Below are 16,840 nucleotides of genomic sequence, written 5' to 3'. Positions count from 1 at the left end.
ATTGTTGATGCCCTTGTCACATTCGGAAATTATTTTCCAGGAGATGACTAAATAATCACTCTGCCTTGAGGCACCTTTGTAGTTGAAACTTCACTGTCATTGTATAGGCAAGAGACAGAGGAGTAAGTTTTATATTGTGTTGATATAGCCTCAGAGTGAGTAATCTAAATGCTCTGAGAAATTCAGTAAAACTTCTTTTTCCATGGATACAGTCAGCAAGTGAAGAATCAACAGTTTCTTTTCCACTCACCAAAATATTCAGCTTTTCAGATATTGTAGACTTTAATGCCTAAAGGAAGTTTAAAAAAACAAGAAAAGCAAAAGCAAGTAGTCTCTAGAGTAGCAGATCTGGCTTGGTGCTGTGGTCCATTTACAGGAAAGGTAAAACTAAATAATGCCTCCCTTCTTTATGTAATGTGCTACTTTTTATAATAAATCCCAGAATTAATGACTAAACTCTGGTGCATTTAATAGAGACCATGAGTGTGATAATATGCTTTTTAATCACTCCAGATAGTACCCGGTGTTCAAAGTCCACAGTTTTAGGGAGTTGAAATGCTATTGACTTGAGTTTTTGGGTCAGATCTTTTATGTCTTCAGGAAGGACTGGTCCTACACAATGCATAATATGGCATTGGACAATTGTTCCTAATTTTTCAGTCCTTTGTCTTGTGCCATTGTCATGCCTCCCACTGGTATACGTGAAATATATACCATGACCCCGTTGATTGAGCTTGACCATGTGACTACTTTGACCACTGAATAGCAGTGGGCATGATGCAGTAGAGGCTTCAAATGTGTTTGTGTGTTGGTTTGCCTTGTACTACTGTGATCCATCATGAGAGAGACGTGCATCTGGAAGCTGCTGGTCATACGAGAATGCTAAAAACACACAAAGGAGGTAAATCAGTGGTTATGGTTATAAGCCACTGAGATTTGAGATTGTTTTTATCTAGCATTTGGAGCTCATACACTCCAGCATTCTGCAGCCAGCCAGTGGAGCAGCTTCTAGGGCTCATTTTGTTCTATCTGGTGAACCATATAGGTTTCTTTTAGATTTGGTAATTCCTTATCCCATGCTTCTGCCATACAGTTTCCTCATTTCCTTTCCCTCTTAATCTGCACATGAACCTTTTGACATCAGTGCTATCATTCCCATGTTATTGGTCATGGAACTGAGGACCAGAGAAGTTAAATGACATGCTCAAGTTACATGTCAACTAAATTTCTAGGCTAGGATTTTGACTTTGTTTCTTTACACTGTATATCATTAGGTACCTATTCTTTAATAGGAACCTGATCTTATTTAAGATCCTTATGGAACTTGCCTAGAAGCAACTTGAAAGTATACAAGATGTTCTTGAGCACCTTTGTACATAAAAATGCTTATTATTAAAGCTAGGTTTATTAGGTACACTTGTTTTTTCCATGGGAAGCTCCAGAAAGGTGTAGAGAAAGATTATCCCGAGCTAATCTGCGCTCACTGGTTTTGCTTCTAGAAATTCTAGTCCACATAGGCCTCAGTTCACCTCTCAAATTATTGGAACTTGGCTTAAGATTTGATTAGTTGTCAAATCATTTTTACAATTTGAGAGTGAAGAGTTTACAAGTCAACAATTGACCCAATGAGTTTTTTCGTTCCTGGGGTCTTTAATCTGCTCTGTTTATTTGCTTCCAGGTACAGTGCAAGAGTTTCATTCATTATATTCTATAAGGTTTTATGCTTCTTCACCTCACAAATATTATCTCTCCCTATGCAGGCTGCTGTAAGCATTATCTGTTAAAGCATACCTGCTAGGACCTTAAAATTGGAATTCAGAGCCTGGAAGTCGGGGGTCCTTTATGGATAGCCTAGGACTTTGAAATTAGTTTTTCCTTATGATTCAATAGGCTTTGAATCTTGTGACCCTGATTTAATATTTATTGAGTTCCCACAGAGTGCTAAGCCTTCAGGATGCAGGACAAATTCCATTTTTTGGATTAAGTTTTTACCTGATCTAATTTGTCTTATTTATATTTATTGAAGTACCAGCTATATTGTTACAGATGTACTCACAGATCCATTTCACATGGATCATGGTCAAGTAATGAAGAAAAAGAAAAACACACACTCATGCACACAAAGTGTGACTGTTCTGTAGGAACATTAATTTGCCCATTGATTCCATATAACCTGTGGCTCACCTTTTTCTTTGCAATGTATAGAAACTGACAATGGTTTGGCTTCCAATTTTGTTCTAGAAGGTTAATATGATAGTTGAGACTGCACAGCCTTCCTATTATTATGCTGATCAACAAAACTACTTCAGGTCCATTTTGAAAATGAACCCTCTCCTCCATTACAAAAAAAATAATAACCTTGATTTTCCCACTCAAATTTGTCATCTTAATATGAATCATAAGAACTTCTAATTTGAAGACAGATTACAAAGGGATTAATAAATAGCAGTTGTTGTCTTAAAGTTCTTTCTCTTTATAGATAAGTTATAGACATTTACTATTGGCAGTTCTTCTGTAAAATTGTGTTGGGGGTCCCAGGTTTGCATTTAATGTCAGAAAAACAACCGGCAATATTCAAAATCAATAGAACTGAATGTCTCTAGTTCAACAATGTGGAACTGAAGATCATTAACAGATTGAAAAGTTACAAAATAAAGTTTCTAAAGATATTTGGAACACTGAGCATTCTGCATAATAATCCATAATAGGACTAGTGGTCAGTGTTCCATAAAATGTCCACTTTAAAATTAACTGTTGGTACTGTATTTTTAGAACTTGATTCTTTGTTCATTGTGGTTTGGGACAGGCCAGATATTAGTCCAATTTCTAGTTCTTTATCATTAAAGCTGTAGACGCAATAAAGAACGAACTCCTTAGCCTGAAAAACAAAATAAACTCATTAAATGGTCCTAGGTACGTTATACAACATAAAAAACATAGAAATATTAATAAGATAAAGATAAGAGTTAAAGTTCCAATATTTTTTTCCAGCATCTCAGTGCATCATCTTGAAAATCCCTGAGGTAAATGAACCCCATTTTAGATTCTACTGCTTCTGATCCACTAGCTCAACTTTGTGATCATCTTATAGATGATCTGGAGAGATCCCAGAACTTGCATTTGTTATTATTATATGGCTGAACTCAGGTTTGTAATTCTTTCCTTATTTGTTTCTAAAAGATGGCTATTACAAAAACTTAAATATAAACACCTAGGTGAAAAAAAAATAAAAGGAAAATTTAAGTATATGACTCTATTTCCACTCAGGTGACTAGAGAAGCATAGGATGTCAGTTTGCAGGAAAAGAAAACGAGGGAAGAATTCATCAGATAGGGAAGTGGAATGGAGTGAAGAGATGGGGACCCAGCCTAAGTCTCTGGTTCTAGTTGTTCTGAGGTCCATATGTGTTCTGTTTTTAGGTTTATAATAAAATCCTGTACCATTACATCAGATTTCCACTTTTGAGTTTAAGCTAGTTTGAATGGGCTTCTAGTACTTCTAACCAGAGAGCATGGGGCAGGACACTGGGCGCTTTCTACAATTTATGGCCCTTTGGAGATTGTAGCAGGTCACTCACTCTGGGCCCTGACCTTGTAAAAAGGGGAAATTTAACAAGGGCAGAAATGACCCTGCTCTGAAAAGATCACAGTTGATAACTTAGTTTTTCAGTTCTGTAAGTAAAAAAAAAAAGAAGAATTGGTTATACCTTCACATATATGATTTTTTTTTTTTAATTTCTGCTTCTAAAAGAGGAGATTTGGTTTAATAAAAAGTTTTTTGGAAGCAAAATCATCTGAACATAATATTAATTGGCATGAAGACTCTGTTGAAACACCTGAAGAGGTTTTTGCTTACTAAAGCACTGATGGCACTGAAGTGGCCTTCCTTAAATCCCAGCTGACTTGCTTTTCCATCTGGCAATGGCTGTTTGGGGAACAGGACTCAATAGGCCTAGTAAGAAGGCTCAGACAGCTTTATCTTAGTCCTAATTTACTTGATTAGATCCAGAAGTAGAATAAAAATTTTATATAATCAGTATTTTAAGTTGTTTCTTAACCTTTATTCATTTCCAGCCCAAAGGTTTTCTTGAAGTTTCCCTTTCAAGGGAAGGGATAACAGAAATGGCAGTGGTCACAGTGGTCAGGCTTCTCCTGTTCTCACTCTGCCCAGCACTGGAGAGATGGGCATTCTGGCCAAAGGCAGCTTCCAGAACTTCTCTATGCCCCACCCGCTGTTCTCTGCACTGAGATCAAATGAAGTGTGATGATACCTTCACATCCTAAAGCTTCAGGGCAGAAGCCACCTGACATCTTGTCTAGATGCCTCTGTCCCCCCTAATTTTCTTTTCTTTTTTTTTTTTTAAAGATTTTATTTATTTATTTGAGACAGAATGAGAGAGAGAGAGAGCACATGAGACGGGGGAGGGTCAGAGGGAGAAGCAGGCTCCCTGCCGAGCAGGGAGCCCGATGCGGGACTCGATCCAGGGACTCCAGAATCATGACCTGAGCCGAAGGCAGTCGCTTAACCAACTGAGCCACCCAGGCGCCCAGTCCCCCCTAATTTTCCCCAGTCCAGCACTAGCAGAGGAACTTTAACCGTTCAGATCAGCCACTGGAAAGTATTATTAGAGAATGAGAGAAAGAGCAAAATCAGAGCAAAAACCAAAGAGTTTTAAAAGAGAAAGAAAAAATAAATTTCCTGGGTAAGCCATTTTAAATAGTAAGCCATTTTTAACAGTTTCCTAAAAAAGAACTTAAATGTTCTTATTTATATGTTTTATAAGAATTTAAGGAAGAGATGAGGGGCATTTATTGATTTTTCATGAGCCCACCACTTGATCCAGGGTCATCTTCTAAATTGCCTTTGGCAGGGCTCTCAAAAAAATGGTCACTAAAGATGATTTTGTGCCAGGGGCCACAAATTTGGCTTTCTTTCTGATTTCTTCTCTGAGTCTTCAAATCACACTGGACTTAAAATAACTATATTAGTACAGTAGTTCCTCTGAGCTACTTTAGGAACTAATCTTAATGTTTTTGTTGTTGTTGTTGTTTTTGTCTTGAGGATTCACTTTTTTCATTAATTTATTAAGTTCTTATCATGTAACAGGCACTTTTCTGGATGCTGGGGGAAAAGCAGTAAACCAAGATAGGCAATATCTTTGTTTGCAAAATGCTTAAATTCTGGAGGAGACAGGCAAATGGGTATATAATAAAAGATAGATATAAAGTATTTTCACAAACTTGTAATTGACTAATGTGATCAAGTGACTCCGTGGTTAAATTAGGTTGGCATCCTGCTCAGAACAGGTAGCATAAATAAGAGCTAAAAGAAGAGAAGGAAGCAGCCCCACAAACACTTTAGGTAAGAGCATTCAGGAAGAGGAAACAGCTAGTGCAAGGCACTAGAGCAGAAATAACTGGTTGTGTTCAAGGAACAGTAAGAAGGCTGGAGCACAGTGGGCGAGAATGAAGTATGAAGCCAGATGAGTCAGATAGGTAGGCAGGGCCCAGGTTGTATAGCACCTACCAGTCCGGGGAAGGAATTTACATTTTATTCTGGTACAGTGGGAATTGCCTGGAAGGTTTTAAATAGAGCAATAATATAATTTGACTTATGTTATATTTAAAAAATCACTCTGATTCTTTGGTGGGTGGATGATAGAGAAGAAAGCAATGGAACATATAAACCAGTATGGAGGCTCTTTGATATTTTACCAATAGGTAATGATGGCTTGGGCTATGATATTTGTGGGAACCATGGAGTATATATATATATATGTATATAAGCTCTGGGTATGCCTTTGAAGTTGAATTGATAGGATTTGTCAATGCGTTACAAAACGTGTGTGTGTGTGTGTGTGCGTATCTGTGTGCATGCACACATATGTGAGAGCATGCATACTTTGGGATGAATACAGTTAAGAGATGAGCAAAGATAATCCATTGACTTTTAGCCTGAGCAGTTAGGAGACTGGTGGCATCATTTACCAATATAGGGGAGAAAGAGGCTTAGAGGAGGTAGGTGGAAAGAAATGACGATTTTTGTTTGGGACATGTCTATTACATATCTAACTAGAAGGAAAAAAAGCAAGCATGGGATTATAAGAGAGAAAATTATGGGGTTCATCAGGATAGAGATGATATTCCAAACCATGAGACTAGAGAAGGTAACTTAGGGACAAAATGTTTTTAAAAAATAAAGAGTCTAAGAATGAGCACTGGGCACTCTGACATTTAGAAGTCAAGCAGAGGTGACTTGAGATTTCCCAAAGGAGGCAGAGAAGTGACTCAGAAAACCAGGAGACACCAGCATCACAATATTCACAGAAAGGAAATGTATCAAAAAATATTTCCAAAACTTCAGAGGTCAAGAAAATATAAAGAGAAGTTACTGTTGTATGGAGTTAAGGTCACTGCAGACCTTGACATCAAAAAGAAAAAAAAAAAAAAACATGTCCTCAAGAAATGTTGGAGACAAAAGCCCTCCTTCTGTGCATTGTATTTGTCTTACAGAGTTTAGTTAAAGCTGAGCTTAGAAGGAGCTTATAGACTTAAAAATCATTAGAAAAAGAAAAATAGCTAAAAGTAATTAGCTGAGCATCCATTTAAAGAATTTGGAGAAAGGAACAAAAACAAGTCTGAAGAAAGCAGAAGGAAGTGATGAAAGAGTAGAAATTAAAGAAATCAAATGGCAACCTGCACCAGAAAGAATAAACAGGGGTAAAAATTTGTTCTGTGGAAAGGCTAAAGGAGTTGACAAACTTTTAGTGAGACCGAACCAGGAAAAATAAGAACAAATTAGCAATATTAGGAATGGAAAGAGTAATATTGTTATAGATACTGAAACACCAGAAAGATAATGAAGGTATTTGAATATTTGAATGGTATTTGAATGTCATAAACTTGAAAATTTAGATGAAATAAATAAATTTATAGACAGTAAAAATAGAAAGGAATTTTCTTGTAATTATTGAAGAAATCACATAATTGAAAACTAATGCACAAATAAAACTTTATAGATGGTGAGATAATGAAACTTGTCTCACTGAGCTTAGGAACAAGGCAAAGATACCCACTTTTACTGCTTTAAATTATAATTATGTTTAGTCTCATTTAGTATACTAGTGAAAAAAAGCGTTATGAAGGTTTGGGATGGAAGAAATAAAATTTTAATTATTGCAGATTAAGTGATCATTTATATAGAAATTCCCAAATAATCACAAATGAATTGTGACAAACAATAAGGGAATTTAGTAGGGCTGTGGGTACAAGGTCAATAGTCACAAATCAACTGTATTTCTAATAAACCAGAAGCAAACAGAAGCTTCCATAGGGAATTTTAAAAATTTACAAAAACAACAGAGACAGGATATTGGCAACACTCCATCCAGCCAGGGCAGAAGGAGCAGGTACAGAATAATGCAATTGGCAGTGGTGCTCTGAGATGGTGGGACTACTGTTTGCAAAACCGAGGAGGTGTAGTACAGCCTGCGTTGAGCCTAGAGTCATTCAAGTCTTGGGTGAACTTCTCTGGAAAGGGACTACCTCATGAGGAGCTCATTTTTAATTTTCTTAAAATTATCTAGGGAAGGCTCCTGATTCTACTAGAGTTGCCAATCTAAAGGTTTTTTTTCCCCCCGCTTTCCTACTGATCATATCAGATTCATTAAAATGCTTTTATTATAAGATGAAGCACTCCATTTTATGCACTAGTAAGAGTGATACATGCTAATTAAGCAATGAGATAGTGTTTTATTTTCAAAGTTAGAACGGTGTTTACTCACTGAAAGACTTCTTTTAGACTTATTTGATCATAGACTGTAAAAAAAAATCACTCTTGTATATGCCTGAAACTGAAAATTATAGTTAATGAAAATTGGTAAGAATTGCTATAACTTCTTTATATTTGGAGGCTAACCCTTTTGTGCCACTTTTCAACTTAGCAAAATCCTCCATATTTTGCACATATTATAGTTTATGCCATTAAGAGCATTGTAACATTTCTTAAAAACTTAAAAACTTGGAGGTTTTCTTCCAAGTTACTAACTTACAACTTTTGAGGCTGATGTTTTTTTCTTTGACTATTATAGTTTTATTTTATCTTCACTGAATCAGGCATTACTGGATGTCAGCTTCTGTTCAAAATCAGTATCAAATTTCTGACAAACTGACGTTTTCTATCTTAGTGATAGTTTTACATGATTAATAGATATATCAGTCACACCAGCCCCTGCTTGTTTTGAAATGTCTTTCATTGATTTTGAGGAATTTTGCACTTTGTCATGCCTTTAGTTATATTGCTTGGCATACGGTGGCAACTGTATAGTATTCTTTTGAATGTACGATAATTTATGTTACTGTGACCAAGCTTACATATGCATGCAAAGACGATGGCAACTTGTAATGGCTTCCACCTGGTCTACACAATGATAAACTTCACTGGTTTCAGAAATGTTCAATTGTGAAAAACTGCATCTTGCAATTAATACAATACATATTACTACTGCTGTTCTGGCTTTCTTTGCATAGGGAAAGTTCCACATGAAACAATATATTTATTCCTTTATAATGACATCAGTGCCTTATTTACCAAGCATGTATTGGTTAGTTTATGTTACAGAAATATATAGCAAAGCAGAATGTGCCAACTTTTCCAGCTTTCCTTATAGTTAGGGAGTTGCCACATGGTAGTTCTGTCCAATGAGATGTAAATGGATTTTTGCTAGGGCTTTCTGGGAAAGTTTTTGCAGTCCAAAGTGATATATGAAGCTGGTACAACACTTACCCACTTGTCTGGCTTTGAATGTGGTCATGTTGTCTGGAGCTGCAGTGGCATCCCACAGTCATCCATTGGTTAACACATACATGAGTGAGAGCCAACATAAGATGGTGGAACAGAGTAATAACACACTGGATTAAGGGTAGTTTCAATGAACAGAGAAGTAATTCCAGCAACTGCCCATCTCTTGATTTTCATGTGAGAAAAAGCAACTCTCATTTGTTTAAGCCTCTATTAATTGGAGTATCTGTTATCTGCAGCTACACATTTTGCTAATACAGCTTGTCATTTGACATGATCAAATGACTAGGTTTCTGCCTTGCTTTCCACTCTAAAATATAACCATGGGTTGGGGGGCTGGGCTGGGTGCCTCAGATGGTTAAGTGTCTGCCTTTGGCTCAGGTCATGATCTCCGGGTCCTGGGATCGGGCCCCATGTCATGCTCCCAATTTGGTGGGGAGTCTTCTCCCTCTGCCTCACCCCCTGCTTGTGCTCTCTCTGTCTCTCTCAAATGAATAAATAAAATCTTTTTAAAAAATATAACTATGGGCAGTGCCCTGTTTCTCATTCCTCCTGGGACCTATTCTTCCTGAAATACTCTTATGGATCCTCTTTTTTGGGAGGTTTCCCATCCCAGTTTGCTTTTCTCAGACTCTCCAGTTCTTACCTGCCCTGCTTACCCAAATCCTAAATACTGACTTCTGGCTCAATTCTGTCACATTGATCTAGTCATCTGATTAGAAGCATTGGGATTAACCATTTCCAGAGTAGTTCTATGTGTGTTAACTTCATTGCATGTTGTTTACTTACTTACAAGGAATAATCTCTCGTGAAATTTATTTCAACTGACCAACACCAGTATGTGCAGTCCTTTTAACCTTCTCTGGGATACTGAGTGACCAAATGTACCCAAAGAAGATTTTGATGGAGAGTCTGAGATGCAATACAGAAAAGAATTTCTTTAGGTAGGGTTGAGATAAAAGTCTTTAAGGTAGAGCACTTGGTGGCTATTTCCAGGGAAAGCACCGAAAGCAGAGGAGATCGTTTCTGGTGTAGGCAAAATAAATTTCATTGCCTTCAAGTCTGAGCAGATCAATATTTATCATAGCATTCATTGTTGTTCCATGACCTGGGTGTGTAACTCTTCCAATGAAAGCCCTCAGGCAGTAGGTAAAGGCACAGTGATAAGTGCTTACATTTGCTGACTAAAATTGAAACTTTGCAGGTTTAAATTTCATTTCATATAATTTCTGTTGAACTATCTATCCCAGTTTCCTAAGAAAATCAAAATTCCTGTGATGTTTTAAAAATCTTTTTCTTTTAATGAAGAGGAAAAATTGAGAAGATAATCTAATCCTGAGGATTTTATTATTTACATTTATATCTTAATAGATCTAGATCGTAGAGTGTAATAATAATAATATTTTAAAAACTTTATTTTCTCTACAAACTTTTAAAGACCAGAAGCAAAATGGAAAAATAATACTAAGTTTGGGAGATGAGCTGATTTTGCCGATGTAAAAAAGCTCTGGGTTACAAGAATATATGCAAAATGCATATATATTTAAGGTGTTAAGCGTCTTGGGGTTTCTTCAGTTGCATGGCTACTTGAGGAACTCTGGAATTCTGGAATGACCATGGAAACCCTATTTGAGCAGAGACCTCTTGCAGGAGAGGAGAACTGTGGGATTTTTTGCTGGGTTTTGGGACATAGGGATAAAAATACTTAAGTCAAAAGGAGGAATGATGGCTGTCTGACACTGAGGTCCACACTGAGCCTGTCCTGACAGAGGAGAAGAGTTGAAATGTCTAGGCTCCATTTAGAGAACCGACTTTGTAATTAGAGTGGGGCACTGAGAAGTGCCAATCAACTCTAGTCTAACCCAACCAAGTCCAGGCAATCCCTGATCAATTATTTAACATAGTGGTCATAAATCAACTGAATGATTAAGACTAAATTTATGGGAGAATGAACTCTTCTTGATCTTATTTAGGAGAAAGAAGTGGTGGAAGGGGCAGGTGAAAAGTCATCAAGAATATAGTTTATAAGCCAATAGGCTCCCTCCCAGAGAAGGGAAGGGCATTTGTAAAGCTTTAAAGGATTTACTCCAATGGGAACAAGAAATCAAACATTATTCATATTAAGGACATTCTACAAGTTGGGGATTTATAAACAATGTTTAACTCTGTACTGTAATGAAGTGTATTTCTAAAAGAATGTTTATCTCTCTTTTAAAAAATTTCCGGGGGCACCTGGGTGGCTCAGTTGGTTGAGCGACTGCCTTCGGCTCAGGTTGTGATCCTGGAGTCCTGGGATCGGGTCCCGCATCGGGCTCCCTGCTCAGCGGGGAGTCTGCTTCTCTCTCTGACCACCCCCCCCATGTGCTCTCTCTCTCTCTCTCTCTCTCTCATTCTTACTCTCTCAAATAAATAAAAAAAAAAATTCCCGTTTCTTGCCTCTATAAAATATATATGACATATATTTTATATCATTATTTGAATATATTACTATTTTAATAATGTTGGCCAATAATTTATTAACTTCTTTTCTTCATAAAGAGAGTAAAAGAATCTCCAGTTTAGGAGAGGCAATCCAGGTGGAAGCCTGCTTTTCAAAGCAACTTTGCCCCTGAAGAAATCCTTTTAGCCATTGAAGCAAATCACCTCTGACAATGTTGGATTGTACTAAGAGAATAACCAAAGGGGGATTGTTTTGAGAAGTAAATACAAAGATCCTTCCACCCACCTTTACTGTCAGAATTTACTGACATTTGATTGCAAGTTGAATTTTTAGAAATAAGTGCCCTCATTTTCTAGGGCTGTACATCCTTTCCTTAGTTATCCAGCAAAGCAACCTTATTAATATCTTAATATTGGAGATACAGTGATCTACCTTATTGCATAATGAAAATGTATTTTGTTAATAGTCATCTTCTTTACAATGTAAACTAGGTATCTTTCTGCGTGTGTGTGTGTGTGTGTGAGAGATATATTAAGTTTGGTCCTTCAAGCTGATGGCTTGATGTTTTAGTATCTGACTTAATAATAGCTGACTTACTAATTTAGGGGAATTGAATATTCATGGTACACTTCTTACAAAGTTTATTCATAGTAAATGTGGGCTCAAGATATTCTTTCCATATGGGTTGTTTCTCATGAACACTATTTGAACTAAGAGAAAAAAGGTCTACTTTTTAAATTTATCATCACAGCATAATAATGTTAAATAAAAAAATATGGGTTCAGCCTAAGGAAATTATACTTAAATAGCCAACTAGAAAATCATAAGGAAATATTTTAGACTAGGTTTAAGGAGTCCTTTCCACTCTTCATTTTAATTTGCCCCTCAATATTAGTTTGCTGGTATTTGATTATACATGTAATTGAAAAATGAAATTTTATTAATATAAAGTTAAATTGGAAAAAGAATCTTTCCAATTCTGTAAATGACTTCATGAGGTGTACATTTTATTTTACCCCAATTATTACATTTTCTGGGAAGTGTTCTAGTAGGACAGTAATAGAGTGTAGTCTGGCTTTACCACTCTTCTACCTAAGGAGATTAGCAGACTAGATATCCTGTCTCTTGTTTATGTAATAAACAGAAAAGTAAATCAGTGTAAATTATTTAGACAGCTTCATCCTTTTTCTTAAAAAAGCAGGAATTCTAATGAATTCATTGAGAAGTTGTAGATCAGCGATCATAGTAAATGATGAATAGAGGTGTGGAGACAGTGTTCCTACTTGTTTTGTACTCTTTATACAAAGGATAACAATTTATATTGATGACTGGCAAGTTGCTTACTCATTTTTGAAAATTTTTGAAATTTCCCCTATATTTTATGGATATTTAAAGTTTTCCTTCCTTGGTTCTTTAGTGCAATAATGCTCTGTTTTTAAACACTTGAAAAGTCACACCAGACTTAAAAAATGCTATAAAATTTTCTTAATCGTGATCTGATTAGTAAGTACAAATGCTTATAAATTCTTACAGTTAATTCCACAGAGAATTTCTATAGGATGAGCTTAAGCTACAGTTATCCCATATTTAAAAAGGAAAATCTGTGTCTCCAAATTTCAGCCTACAAAAAGCCTTACTTTTTAGACTGATGATTCTCAAACTTTCTTTGTATAGCCCTTATAAGCATTTTGAAAAACCATCATAGGTTGTCATTTAAGATGTAAGTTTCACTACCCAAAGCAATCTAAACATTTAATGCAAAACCCCATCAAAATACCACCGGCATTTTCAGAGAACTAGAACAAACAATCCTAAAATTTGTGTGGAGCCACAAAAGACCCCAAGTAGCCAAAGCAGTCTTGAAAGAAAAAAAAAAAAAAAAAAGCAAAGCTAGAAGCATCACAATTCCTGACTTCAAGTTATATTACAAAGCTGTACTAATCAAAACAGTATGGTACTGGCACAAAAATAGGCACATAGATCAATAGAAGAGAATAGAAAATCCAGAAGTATACCCACAAATATATGATCAACTAATCTTCATCAAAGCAGGAAAGAATATCCAATGGGAAATAGATAATCTCTTCAACAAATGGTGTTGGGAAAACTGGACAGCAACAGGCAAAAGAGTGAAACTGACCACTTTCTTACACCATATACAAAAATAAACTCAAAATGGATTAAAGGCCTAAATGTGAGACCTGAAACCATAAAAATCCTAGAAGAGAGCACAGACCGTAATCTCTCTGACATTGACTGTAGCAACTTTTTTCTAGGTAGTTTCTCCGAGGCAAGGGGAACAAAAGCAAAAATAAACTATTGGGACTGCATCAAAATAAAAAGCATCTGGACAGTGAAGGAAATGATCAGCAAAACTAAAAGGCATATATCCCTTTGAATCAGTATTTTTGTATCCTTTGGGTAAATACCTAGTAATGCAATTGCTGGACTATAAGATAGTTCTATTTTTAACTTTTTGAGGGATCTCCATATTCTTTTCCAAACTGTACCAGTTTGCATTCCCACCAACAGTGGAGGAGGGTTCCCCTTTCTTTGTATCCCCATCAACACCTGTTGTTTCCTGTGTTGTTAATTTCACCGTGATGTTTATAGTAGCATTATCAATAATAGCCAAATTATGGAAGGAACCCAAATGCCCATCGACTGATGAATGGATAAAGAAGAGGTGGTGTGTGTGTGTGTGTGTGTGTGTGTGTAATATTACTCAGCCATAAAAAAGAATGAAATTTTGCCATTTGCAATGGCATGGATGGATCTAGAGAGTATAATGCTAAGTGAACTAAGTCAGAGAAAGACAAATACCATATGATTTCACTCATATGTGGAATTTAAGAAACAAAACAAGCTAAGGGGAAAATAGACACATGAAGAAACAGACTCTTAACTATAGAAAATAAACCAGTGGTTAGCAGAGGGGACATGGGTAGTGGATTGGTGAATAAGTGATGGGGATTAGTATGTTTGGTTTGTTAAAAAAAAAAAGATGTAATTTTCAGCATATTGCAAATGTTGACATTTAAAAATAAAACTGTCACATTATCCTTTTAAAAGTGTCCAATGGAAAATAAATATAGTAGCAGTTTGATACTCCTCATCTGTTTAAAAAATAAGCAAGAGTGTTCTTTAACAGTCAGAAATTTTACTTTATTTTTCCCTGTGATGTTATTTTTATTCCTCTTAGAGAATTTTACTTTAATGTTAAACATTTATGCTTGATTAATCACACTAATGTATTTTATGCAATAAAACTATGTATATAAATTAAAATTGTATTTCTTATGATCAATAAGTGTAAATGGTCACTATCTTCTTGAATTATCATTGCATTGATTACAAGTTCAAAAATAATCAAAAGAATGTAAACTTAAAAATTTTGATAATAAAATCCATTTAAATGATAAATTGGACATTTTTCAATTAATTTGTGTATCCCTAGATTAATAAATATTAAGATATTGTGAGAATGAGATAGTTCAATATAAGTTCTTATATTTTTCTTTTTTATTAATGTAAGTGTTGAAAACACTACATAAAAAAATGGATGTGAATGAAAATGTTACTTTGAACTCCTTATCTGCTAAGGATCACAGAGTGAATTATCAGCAAAAATTATTTTTAATGATTTACCAGTTGATAGTTTTAGGCCATTTTTTTTTTCTATTTTGTTTTAAGCAATAATCAGTAACTACCTGTCTTGGAAATGGATTTGTTTCCATTAATACTACTTTACTTTCTTGGCATCCTTTTTTGGAATTGTCCCACAGATGCTTTGGTAGTTCTTAGAACTTGGGACAATTCACCATAGCAAGGTTCTGGACGCATGAGCTGTAGGTCTTTCTTTTATAAAGTTGGGAGAAAGCCAGTTAGGAAAGAGGAACCAGCACAATACATTTTAGGCTGATCAAGTCTTTGAAAAAAAATATAAAAGAACCATTTGCTTGGGGTACCTGGCTGGCTCAGTAGGTAGAGCATGGAACGCTTGATCTTGGGGTTATGAGTTTGAGCCCTGTGTTGGGTGTAGAGTAGAGTTTACTTTAAAAAAAAAAAAAGATAACTCTTTTTCATGGCACCTCGGAGATAGGAAGCTGCTTTAGGATGAAGCTGAATGTCTATTTCCCAAATACTGCTGACTGAAACTCACTGAAGTGGACCATGAACTCTAACTTTGTACCTTATATGAGAAGCATATAGCCACAGAGGTTGCTGCTGATGCTCTGGGTGAAGAATGGAAAGGTTATGTTGTCTGAATCAGTGGTGGCAATGACAAACAAGGCTTCCCCATGAAGCAGGGAGTCTTGACCCATGGCTGTGTCCACCTGCTGTCGAGTAAGGGACATTCCTGCTACAGACCAAGGAGGACTGGAGAAAGCAAGCACAAATCTGTTGGGGTGCATTCTGAATGCCAATCTCAGTGTTCTCAACTTGGTCATTGTAAAAAAAAATGGGGAGAAGGCAATTTCTGGACTCACTGATACTAGTGTACCTCATTGCCTGGGGCCCAAAAGAGCTAGCAGAATCTGCAAACTTTTCAACATCTCTCTAAAGAAGCTGATGTCCACCAGTATGTTGTGAGAAAACCCCTAAACAAAGCAGGTAAGAAACCTAGAACCAAAGTGCCCAGGATCAGTGTCATGTTTCTCCAACACAAACGTCAGCACATTGCTCTGAAGAGACAGTGTACTAAGAAAAATAAAGAAGAGGCTGCAGAATATGCTAAACTTTTGGCCAAGAGAATGAAGGAGACCAAAGAAAAATACCCAGAATAGATTGTCAAGAGATGGAGGCTGTCCTCTCTGAGAGGTTCTACCTCTAAGTCTGAGTCCAGTCAAATGAGATTTTCTAAGAGTAACAAATAAGATCAGACATCAAAAAGTATATTTTTTAAATTATATTATTATAAATATAATATTTATATTACAATGTATAATTAATAATTATGTATATGTATGACAGTTGACACTCTGGAAAGGGATTTTTTAATAACTTTTCAGTATTACATGGCCCTTCAAAAGTCTTTTAATATGTGTTGGAAAATCCCCATTTGATTAATCACTGCTCTGGAAACCCTCTCAAACCCTCTTTATCAACATATTTAAGAGCAGGTTTCCTAGTCGACTAGAATACAAAAGGAGCAAGTAAATGTCCTCATCTCATCCAAGACTATTGGTTTAAGCATGGAAAGGGTAGTGGTGGGGAGTGAAGGGAGTATGGATAATTGGGAAGACCTTATTGTCTGGTTTGGTTCCAAGACTTTCAGGTTTAATTTTCTTATGAGAAAAGTATATACCATCTCAGTTAACCAAAATTCTAGATCTAATAAGCAGTTATAATTAATAAAATGCTACTTACCTTTCCTTTTTTGAATGCTCTTTGTACATGTCTTCTCTAGGGCTTCATGGAAAAAGGTAGCAGTGAACTGAGGCAGAATTTGAATTTTCTTATGTCTGTTGGTTTTAAGAGTGTCAAATGGTACAACAGATATCACATTTTTAACTGGTGGGAGATACTTAGGAACTCCAAAGTATTACTGAGAAATTTAATACTGCCATAGTTTTTGTTCAACCTACACTGAGATTGATT

The 16,840-nt window shown here is 36.0% G+C and overlaps 1 pseudogene; it reads left to right on the top strand.

Annotated features, from left to right (window-relative positions):
• The first annotated feature begins 15,355 nt into the window (after positions 1-15,355).
• Positions 15,356-16,116, top strand: LOC118009674 (annotated as a pseudogene).
• Positions 16,117-16,840: the final 724 nt, after the last annotated feature.

The sequence above is a fragment of the Mirounga leonina genome, unplaced genomic scaffold (genome assembly GCF_011800145.1).
Source record: "Mirounga leonina isolate KUSES-001 unplaced genomic scaffold, KU_Mleo_1.0 Mir_127, whole genome shotgun sequence".
Taxonomy (NCBI): domain Eukaryota; kingdom Metazoa; phylum Chordata; class Mammalia; order Carnivora; family Phocidae; genus Mirounga; species Mirounga leonina.
This window is presented reverse-complemented; position numbering and strand designations above follow the sequence as displayed.